Source organism: Chrysemys picta, chromosome 4 (genome assembly GCF_011386835.1).
Source record: "Chrysemys picta bellii isolate R12L10 chromosome 4, ASM1138683v2, whole genome shotgun sequence".
Lineage (NCBI taxonomy): Eukaryota > Metazoa > Chordata > Testudines > Emydidae > Chrysemys > Chrysemys picta.
In genome coordinates, this window is record NC_088794.1 from 22760663 (window position 1) to 22771399 (window position 10737).

The 10737-nt window shown below is 46.9% G+C and overlaps 1 long non-coding RNA gene across 1 annotated transcript; it reads right to left on the reverse strand.

Moving 5' to 3' along the window:
• Window positions 1-5772: 5772 nt before the first annotated feature.
• Window positions 5773-9777, reverse strand: LOC112061409 (uncharacterized). The gene is made up of 3 exons (XR_010600407.1): window positions 8592-9777; window positions 8058-8220; window positions 5773-7444 (listed from the first exon to the last, which is right to left on the reverse strand). It is a non-coding gene; the product is annotated as an uncharacterized LOC112061409 (long non-coding RNA).
• Between the last annotated feature and the right edge of the window lie 960 nt (window positions 9778-10737).

Below are 10737 nucleotides of genomic sequence, written 5' to 3' on the forward strand. Positions count from 1 at the left end.
TTCAGCACCTTTGGATCAGGCTTTTATGCCATTGGTAAAGCCAGTGAAATCTAGGAAGTTGTTCCAGATTTATGTGTGCGCTGGTAAGCACAGGCTTTGGCTCAGTGGCTCCACTTCCACACTTGTGTGTGTCAGGGGACTGTTGGCCCCTTACTACAACTCAGTGAGGGTGTTTCGGTTGGCTAGGTCCCAGTGCCAAAAGGAAGGGGAAGGGTCGGTGAGAAACCAGGACCCTGAGACTGACAGTCCCCAGGGCCAATGGGGAGAGGCCAATGCTCCAGGTCAGCCTGATTGACAGGACAGGCAGGCCAATCAGGGAGTCAGGGGGGGTCAGAAAGGTCCCGTCCTCCGTGTGAGCTGGACTCGCCCTGGGTCTGACAGGCAGAGTGGGGCCGAGCTAAGGAGAGGGCAGACCTGTGCTGGGAGCAGGGCTGCAGCCCCGGAGCCAGAGGGGCCAGAGAAACAGCCCAGGGGGTGGGAGGCCGAGTGGAGCCTCTGATTCCAGCTCACACAGAGGACGGGACCTTTCTGACCCCCTGACTCCGTCATTAGCCTGTCTGCCCCGTCAAAATGCTCCCCATTGCCCCTGGGGACCGTCAGTCTCAGGGTCTTGCTTTCCCACCGACCCTTCCCCTTCCTTTTGGTACTGGGAGCTAGCCACCAAAACACCCTCACTGCGTTTTAGTAAAGGGCCAAACGGTCCCCTTACATATGGAAGATGTGAATAGCTGCTGAAATAAACGTCATATTCTGAACAGAGATATCAGGGTTATTGTTACATATCCTCATAAGTCAGTGATCAAGATGTGTTGGGAAGACATAAAGAGACTCATAGATTCCTAGATTTTTTTAAAGTGACTTAAACATGCTGAAAGGACCAATATCTTTATCTAGCTGATCTTCCTTCATATCACAGGCACAAGACCCTCATCCAGTAATTTGTCCACTGAGTCCATGAATTCTGTTCAAGTGATTGCATATTATTTAGGAAGATATATTGCCTTGATTTTAAGATGTTACGTGATGAAACATCCACCACAGTAATAGGTAATAGGTTTAGCAGGCCAATGCTCAAACCACATAGTTGTCCCTCCCCTGCAGATTTTTGTTATTAAAATCTGTAGGGTTTTAGGTTCCAAATTTCACAACACATTGAAAATGTCCCACCCCAAATATTTGGGGTTTGGTTTCCTTTTTTCCCCCTGAAACATCAGAAGAAGTTGGACTATACTGAAAATTTTCTGCAAAAAAAACATTTTTCATAAAAATATGATTTGGTTAAAATAAATTCAACCACCTCCACTGAACATGGGTACCAGTGACCTGGGATTGGAGTAGCAAAAATGGCTGAAGATCAGGATTGAGGGGCACTGGTAGACTCAGGGGGTCAGAAAGGGCTGGAATAGCATAGAGTGATGCATAGAGTAATGGGATGAAGGGCATAGCTGGGGGCATATCTCACCCTATATAAGCAATAATGTGTGTGTGTCTCTCTACCAGTGATGATGAAATGGAATTAAAAAATACCAAGATGAGCATGTCATGATAGGGACTAACGACTTGTGATTCTACTATGGAAAATCATTCCTTATTGATCTACTATAATTCTTTCATTTTGTCAACAATAGAGCGAATATGGGGGAACCACCTGACATAATATACTTGGACTTTCTTTGACAAAGTCCCTCACATGAGGCTATTAAGGAAGTTATGTAGTTATGGAATATGAGGCAAAATGCGGTCATGAATGAGAAACTGGTTACGCAACAGAAAACAAATGCCCAGATCCTCAGAGTTGTCTAGACTCCTAACGTCCGTTGATTTCAATGGAAGTTAGGAGCCTACCTACCTTTGAGCATTTGGGCCAAAGGGAGAATAAACAGTCAATTTCAACACAGCAACAGGTAAAATATGGGTTGACACAATGTTCCACATTAGGACTGGTGGTGTTTCAAATATTTATTAATGATCTGGTACAGGGGGCGAGAAGTGAGGTGGCAACATTTGCAGATGACATGGAATTGCTTTGGTGAGTCCAGGCTGGGGAATGAGAGTGAAAACTTCAGAGGGACCTAGCTGAAAGTTGTGGGAATGGGCAGCTCAGTGACAGGTGAAGTTAACTGTTGACAAAGAATTTGAACAGCTCACACAAAATTCTGTGTTCTAAGGTCAGTAACTGCCAGTGAAACATTCTCTGGTGTTACCAGGAAGAGCTGAATGACAACTTCTCCCCAGGGAAATGGAAAGTTGGCAAATTCAGACCTGAACAATGGAAATATTGGTGCTTGTCACAAAACAGGGGAGATTTTACACAGCAAATTTTTTTTTTAAAGAAAATATTAAACCCCAGAAATGTTCAGGCTAAAACTTTTGGCTGAAAACCAAAAATTTCTCTTTGGAAATGTTTCCCTGTGGCCTTAGGGGAGTTATTGTTTGGGTGTCTCGTGTGGCAATTCTCCTAAAAAGGCTGGGGTGTCTGGCAGGACTATATCTCCCATTGTTTGGATCCCGGGGTGCTCAGCCTACGGCCTGCAGTCCATATATGGACCACTAGAGCATTTTGTAAGGTCTGCAGCCCACTTCAACACAATCTACTGACGGCCAATTCAGGGGCGCTGGAACAGTTTTTATAGTGGGGCTGCTGGAAGCCATTGAACCAAACTGTAAACCCTGTGTATGATGGAAACCACTTCAAGCCAGGGGGTACAGCAGCAGCACCCCTAGGTCCAGTACTTAGGGGCCAATTCATTAGTGTTTGTCACCATGTTTACATCATTTTAGTTTGCACAAGTGTGTAAATTGACAGTCCTGTACATAGAAACAACCCAAAGACGTACAAAACAAGGTGAACTTAAAATATAAATCAATACAGGTGACTTTAAATCTTATTAAAATGTGTAGAATCTGCTTGCCCCCCAATGTTTGGTTCATGTGGCCCTCCTGTGTAATAGGGTTGGGCACCACTGTAATCTGATCCATTAAGACAATTTCTTATGGCCCAAATTCTTGGGAGTTAGGTGTTTAAATACAGTTGAGGATCAGGGCCTATGTTCCTATGTGCAGCGCTAGTCAGGAAAGCAAAACCAAAACGTCAGAGGGCGTAAGGGATAAGATAGATTTGCAGATTTTAAGGCCAGAAGGGACCATTATTATAATTATATATTACAATTAATATTGAGCAGCACTTTTTGTTTAAAGGTCCTCTCTTCTATATGCTTAAACATCGGATTGCTTCTCTGGATTATATTTTCAGTGCTAGGTCTCTGTTGAACCAAGAGAATTTCCAAGCAGCCCGTTGTTACAGCACCTGTGGGTGTGTCTGTACGGCCGCTCAGAGCGTTCACTCAAGCTAGCATGCTACACGTAGTCATGTGGACATTGCTGCACCCGTGGCAGCTCAAACTAGTTGGCTGTCTCCAGGCCTGCACGACCCCTGAGTCTGAGCTCATGCGGCTAACCAAAGACACTGCCAGTGCCGCAATGTCTAAACACCAAGTTTTACACATTAGCTCTAGAGGAGCTAAAGTGAGTCTGCCTAACTGGGCTGGGAGGTGGCAAAGTTTGCAGATGACATGGAATTGCTTTGGTGAGTCCAGGCTGGGGAATGAGAGTGAAAACTTCAGAGGGACCTAGCTGAACGTTGTGGGAATGGGCAGCTCAGTGGCAGGTGAAATTAACTGTTGACAAAGAATTTGAACAGCTCACGCAAAATTCTGTGTTCTAAGGTCAGTAACTGCCAGTGAAACATTCTCTGGTGTTACCAGGAAGAGCTGAATGACAACTTCTCCCCAGGGAAATGGAAAGTTGGCAAATTCAGACCTGAACATGGAAATACTGGTGCTTGTCACAAAACAGGGGAGTTTTTACACAGCAAATTTGTCTTTTTTTAAAGAAAATATTAAACTCCAGAAATGTTCAGCCTAAAACTTTTGTCTGAAAACCAAAAATGTCTTTTTGCAAATGATTCCCTGTGTTCTTAGGGGAGTTATTGTTTGGGTGTCTCATGTGGCAATTCTCCTCACAGAGCCGGGGTGTCTGGCAGGACTGTATCTCCCATTGTTCTGATCCCGGGGTGCCCAGCCTACGGCCTGCAGTCCATATATGAACCACTAGAGGATTTTGTAAGGTCTGCAGCCCACTTCAACACAATCTACTGATGGCCAATTCAGGGGCACTGGAACAGTTTTTATAGTGGGGCTGCTGGAAGCCGTTGAACCAAACTGTAAACCCTGTGTATGATGGAAACCACTTCAAGCCAGGGAGTGCAGCAGCAGCACCCCTACATCCAGCACCTGGGGGCCAATTCATTAGTGTTTTGACACCATCTTTACATCATTTTAGTTTGCACAAGTGTGTAAATAGAAAATCCTGTGCATAGAAACAACCCAAAGACGTACAAAACAAGCTGAACTTAAAATATAAATCAATATCAGCAACTTTAAATCTTATTAAAATGTGTAAAATCTGCTTGCCCCCCACTGTTTGGTTCATGTGGCCCTCCTGTGTAATAGGGTTGGGCACCACTGTAATCTGATCCATTAAGCTAATTTCTTATGGCCCAAATCCTTGGGAGTTAGGTGCCTAAATACTGTTGAGGATCAGGGCCTATGTTCCTATGTGCAGTGCTAGTCAGGAAAGCAAAACCAAAATGTCAGAGGGCGTAAGGGATAAGATAGATTTGCAGATTTTAAGGCCAGAAGGGACCATTATTATAATTATATATTACAATTAATATTGAGCAGCACTTTTTGGTTAAAGGTCCTCTCTTCTATATGCTTAAACATCGGATTGCGTCTCTGGATTATATTTTCAGTGCTAGGTCTCTGTTGAACCAAGAGAATTTCCAAGCAGCCCATTGTTACAGCACCTGTGGGTGTGTCTGTACGGCTGCTCAATTGTGCACTCAAGCTAGCATGCTACACATAGTCATGTGGACATTGCTGCACCAGTGGCAGCTCAAACTAGCTGGCTGTCTCCAAGCCTCCACGACCCCTGAGGCTGAACTCATGCGGCTAACTAGAGCCACTGCCTGTGCCGCAATCGTTAAATGGAAAGTTTTAGCACACTAGATCTAGAGGAGCTAAAGTGAGTCTGCCTAAGCAGGCTTGCAGGCAAGCTCCCAGCCGCAGTATAGAAACAGCCTGTGTGGCTTAAGGCTAGGTCCACTTAATGTAAGGGCTGATTTACTCTTAAAACACTACAGTGTAAACACGACCTGCACTGATGGGAGGGAGTCTCCTGTTGGCGTAAGCAATCCCCCTCCCCAAGAGGTAGTAGCGAGGTTGACAGAAGAATTCTTCCTTTGACCTAGCACTGTCTACATAGGCACTTAGGTTAGCTTAACTACATCACTCAGGGATGTGGATTTCTGGTGTAGACCACACCTAAGGTGCTGTGAGTTTATTCCCCTTCCTGGGGAGAAGTCATTGCCTGATAAGCATTAGGGAAGAGGGATGGTAGAAAGGATATTGAAATTATATTTCTTGAAAAATGGAATTGAGGTACGCGTAGGCTGCATCTGGAAGCGTACTTCCTAGAGCAGACAGACAGACATCAGAAGAAAAGTTGTGCTATTTAAAATATTATAATGTTTAATATGTTATAACAGTTGAAACAAAAGTAATTGTTATAACAAAATAAAACAAAGTTATTTGCTGTTTTCAAAAGGAACTGGTAATGAATCAAACATTTTTTGAATATTCATTTTGGTGTAAATTCCAAAATTTCCCACCCCAGAAATGTCAGAATTTCCTGCAGAATGGAAAGCCGTTTTCTGACCAGGTCCAAGTAAAAAAAACAAAAAACCAAAACATTGAAAATTGCACTCTGCCACTCCTTTAGCCTATGAATTGCTTCACATTGGTTCAGAACCATTTGTAAATGTGCCAGGGTAACACAGTATGGTGAAACTGATACTTCATTCCCCCCACTCAAATAGCCCCATAGGTCAGATGAATGAACACTGGGCATGGACATGTTGCTCATCATGTATTTTTTTTACTTGTCAAAGACTTAAAACAAAAATGGACTCAGTATTAAAGGGCTTAATTTACAGATCCTCAAGCTATTCCAGTTTATACCATCTCAGGCTCTAGCTCCACAACGTCTGATTACAAGAGATCTACATCTTTTGCAGGAGATCAGGGGAGGGTACATTTGTGTCCGGATGTGTTCTGAGTTGGCCACTGCACTTGCTTTTGCTGTTTTGTTGTGGATTGTGTTTCTACTCGTCTATTAAGGCAACTAAAGCTGGCACAGACTAGGGTGACCAGACAGCAAGTGTGAAAAATCGAGACAGGGTAGGGAGTAATAGGAGCCTATATAAGAAAAAGACCCAAATATCAGGACTGTCCCTATAAAATCGGGACATCTGGTCATGCTAGCACAGACGTCTTTTAGGTCTTTAAAGTCTAAAGACAATGAATAACGTATGTGAGGCACAGGAAACTGCAGTGGAAAAAGCCTAAACTAGGACAGGGATATTCAGAGGAGGGTAAGGGAGTCAGGCATAAGGATGTTCCCATAGCTGAGGTGCTAATCCTGGACTTGGTAGACCCAGATTCAACTACTTGTTCTGCCAAAGACTTCCTGAGTTAACGCAAGTTCTGAAGGTATCTCCTTGTGCCTCAGTTCCCCAACTGTGAAATGGAGGCGGTCGTAATTCCCGACCTCACAGGCGTGTAGTGAGGCTAAATACATTACAGGTTGTGAGCGGTGCAGTTGCCATGATACTGAGGAGCAGGTGAATGCCATGGATAGGTGGATGCCCAGCTCTCCCTTAATTTCAAATGGATCAGTACATCTAACTTTCGTATATTCTTTTGAAAAGCCCAGATTAGATGCTTCAAACAGCAGCTCCATGCTGGCCTGAATGCATTGGGTTTTACCGAGGGTTTAAACACAAAGCAGACCTGGGTTTGGGCAGAGTTTGTAAACACTTTATTTTTAAAAGATCACCTCCGGTTTAATTTGCTGGTCATTTTGCAGTTCCATAGGCCCTTCAGTCCATAGTTATCCAGCACTGGGTAATGTGACGTGCCATTCCACAGTGAGTCAAATCTTAAGCAAAGGCCCAGCCATTTCTTACACTGCCCCATCTGGAAAGTCATGAAAATGTGGCTGAACCGGGTATGGCTTTAGGTTAAAAATCCATCTTTTCCCTGTAAGGGTTTGTGCTCATGCTAGCTCTGATTTTCTGCCTGACTGGAACAAGGGAGCTCTCAAGTAGCTAGATATCTGGCTTCCTTTAATTGCAAACATGAAAACGGCTAAAGCTAAAGTCCCCTTCGCAATCCAGAGAAAGAGCCTGGGTTGTCTGGAGCGCAGGGTTTGGCCTGTGATGACTGCAGACACTGCACCTGCTGCACAGCCGTGCGGTGACTCCTGTGACCCCTCTAGCCCATCCGCACTCAGCTCTCCTGCATTCTGCTGCGCAGCTGATGATCTGGGGGAACAGAAACCTTTTGTTAGAGACAGAAAATCTCCTCACAGGAACACTCTGTCAATGGCTGCCGGAGGCCTTCTCTGTGAAACCTAAATATGCAGCCCTTCGGATTCCCACAGGGGAGATCTCTGCTCATTCACTGATCAGGCAAGGCAGCAGTCTCTGATCGGGGGGATGTAGAGGGGTCTCTGCAGATGGTCCTTTCTATAGCTCCCTTAACGGGAGGAAGTTTGGCCTTCTGATGTAAGGCCCGGGTCTGAGAATCAGGGCTCCTGGGTTCTGCAGTTCTGGAAAGGGGTGTGATTTAGTGGGTGGAGCTGGATTGGTTGACACTGAGTGAGAGGGGTTTGTGCTGAAGGACCCTGTTCAATCCCCACCAACTCCTGTGATGGCTACATGTGGCCATGATTTTCATAGAATCATAGAATATCAGGGTTAGAAGGGACCTCAGGAGGTCATGTAGTCCAACCCCCTGCTCAAAGCAGGACCAATCCCCAGACAGATTTTTGGCCCAGATCCCTAAATGGCCCCCTCAAGGATTGAACTCACAACCCTGGGTTTAGCAGGCCAATGCTCAAACCACTGAGCTATCGTTCCCCCACATTTTACTTACCTATCACTGTAGGTTGTTTAGCCTATTCCTGGACACGTGTTACATCTGCTGCTGGCAATCTCTGAGACGTAGGTCTTTCATCCACACAAGGACATGGCACATCAAAGTCAATCCAGCAGCTCCCATCCGGTCTTCACCTCCACAATGGATGGTGAGCTCTAGCCTGACCAGAGAAAGACAGGGTGGTGTTCTTCAGGGGAATCTGCTGGAGCTCCCGTCTCACCTGCTCCACCTCACACCCCGGCACCCTAAGCGTTTTCCAAAGATACCACTAATCTCGGATAAACAAAGCAGCTGAGATGAGGTCCGTGTGGGTGGATTTACTGAGCAGACTGCTTCTAAGAGAAGAACAGATTTCTCCCCATAGGAAAAGTATCTGATGGTGGGGGTGGGGGCAATGGAAGCCCTCAGCCCCTTGAATGGCAAGAAATCAGGACTTGGGGAGTTAAGGGGTGTCTCTGACCTGCTGGAGGGAGCAGACCTGGAGAGCAGAAAGGGCACTAGTGGCATTGTAGGAAAGACAGTGACTTTTACCTGTGAAGGTGGCTGAAGCTGCTTACAGGTACCACAGTCCAGGATCCTTACACCTCCTTTGGGGATCCTTTTCCTAGGAGTAAAATAAGGACACCAAACAGAGAATGACATCTGTATCCTAGGTCTGGGATCCAGGGATAAGGGATGCTTTCAGCCAGGCTAGTACCAGGAACCTGATCTTTGTGCCAAGAGCCACAATTACCCAGATGATGCTTTCATGTTATTTACTCACAGTATTCATTTGTTTGCTTTGTTGTGTCTCCACTCTCTGCATCTGTTCACCGGTTTAAGTAACATTCTTTCAGTTTTTGCTTCTATTTCCTCTCCTTACAGTGTAGCATCTGCTCAGCACTTTAAAAAACATCAATTAAATACAAAATCCTGGTCCTACATTGAAGAGGAAGGTTTCTGCGAATTTGTCTGCAGGACTTTAGTGTCTGCATATTTCATTCACTATTATTTATTAAGGTGCAGGTCTGATGCAATCTGCCCACCCAAGAATGCCCATATGAAGCACGGGGTGCCCTTAGAATACCTGTTAAAAGAAGAAGAAGAGAGTAGATTTAAAAGGGAAAAAAAATCAACCAGTGAATCAGCACTTTGCATCATTAAAGCACCAGTCACGGGAGCAATACAGGTTAAAAATCCCCATAGTTCTTTCCCACTAGAACAAAATCCAAAAAGAAAAAAAAGGCCTTCAGCCAATTATTTCCTTACACTCTGAAGGGGTGAAACTCAGGCCTGTGCAGACAGCAGGGCAAGGTCTGTGCATCACAGCGGGTTTAAGTGGCACTTCACTGCACAGGTGCTGTGAGATTTCAGTGGCACAGTTTTCCTCCTGGATTGGAACAGCCGGCTGGAATCCTGCGAGGTACAGAGCAGAGAGAGGTTTGGGCCACAACGTTCACCTCAGAGGCTGAGCTTCTGCAGACTTTTGGGATGTTCCCATCTGAGGAGGATGATTTTGGCCAGCCCCAGTTCAGAGCTTTCAGTCACCTCAACCGGTGATTCTCTGGCACAACTGATCTAAAGTAGCTGAACTTATCAGGCCTTGCCCCCATCTCCGACACCCCTTGTACCTCACCATTGCCTTCTTTCAGCCCCTGTCCCTTCTCTTGATCCCTGCACTAGGGCACTAGGCTGGGACCCAGTCCACTTCCCAGATCTATACCCAGGACCACAGCCCTTCCTCTGTGTCTCAGTCCTCACCTGCCAGATGTGGAGGATCCGTCCCTGCCCCAGGGTGCTAGGGGGGAGTTTCATTCCTGGCTGGGAAGGGTCAGACATTCACTGTGTCGGGGGTGACACGCGCCATGGGAAGGTCTGAGCAGTGAGGACAGGGGAGGGGCTCCACGTCAGGCCACCACTCCCAGACCGCAATGGGTTACTGAGGATAACCCCTGGTTCTGCGGATGCTCTCATTCTGGGCCAGCCCCATGGCTCTGACAGCCTGATGCTTCCGAACCTGGCTTCTGGGCCTGGGAGCAGAGATAGTATTGGGCCTGGCCCTAGCTCCAGGGGTCGGGGTGGGGCAGGGTGGTGAGAGCAAGGTGCTCGGCCTGGGTTTCTCTCAGTACTGTGGGGTCTATAGCTGCTCCCCCCAACCCTTCCCCCCCCCCGGCACAGTGAGACAGAGCAGTACCTGCCTCCCCCCACTTCCTGAAACCAGAGTGTCGCCCTGCACAGACACAGGTTGTAACTGGGACAGTGTCTGTGGGGAGAGGACACTTTGGCCTGTGTGGGACAAACACCCCCACTTTGGGGTGCCAGATAACAGAGGAGAAGTGCCCCTCATTAGGGGTGATGGATTCTCTGGGACAAGACCCCCCAGCGTGGGTGGGGATGGAACAAGGGATAGGAGAGACACGGTGGCAGCGCAGCTGGGGGATTTTTGTACCTCATCTCTGCCCTGGAGGTGCTACTGGATGACCCTGATGGTGGCTTGTTCTGGGGACACATCCTCCTCCTCCATGCCCCCCCCAACTGGGCACTGGGGGGCTCTGCACCAGGGAGGGAAGGAGAAAGGATAATTCCTGCTGCTGCTGGGGGGATGCAATGGAGAGCAAAGGCTTAAAGTTCCCCCCTCCTCTGCAAGGAGCCCCATGGCAGGGAGGGCCCCACCCTGCCCCTCCCAGAGACGCCCTCA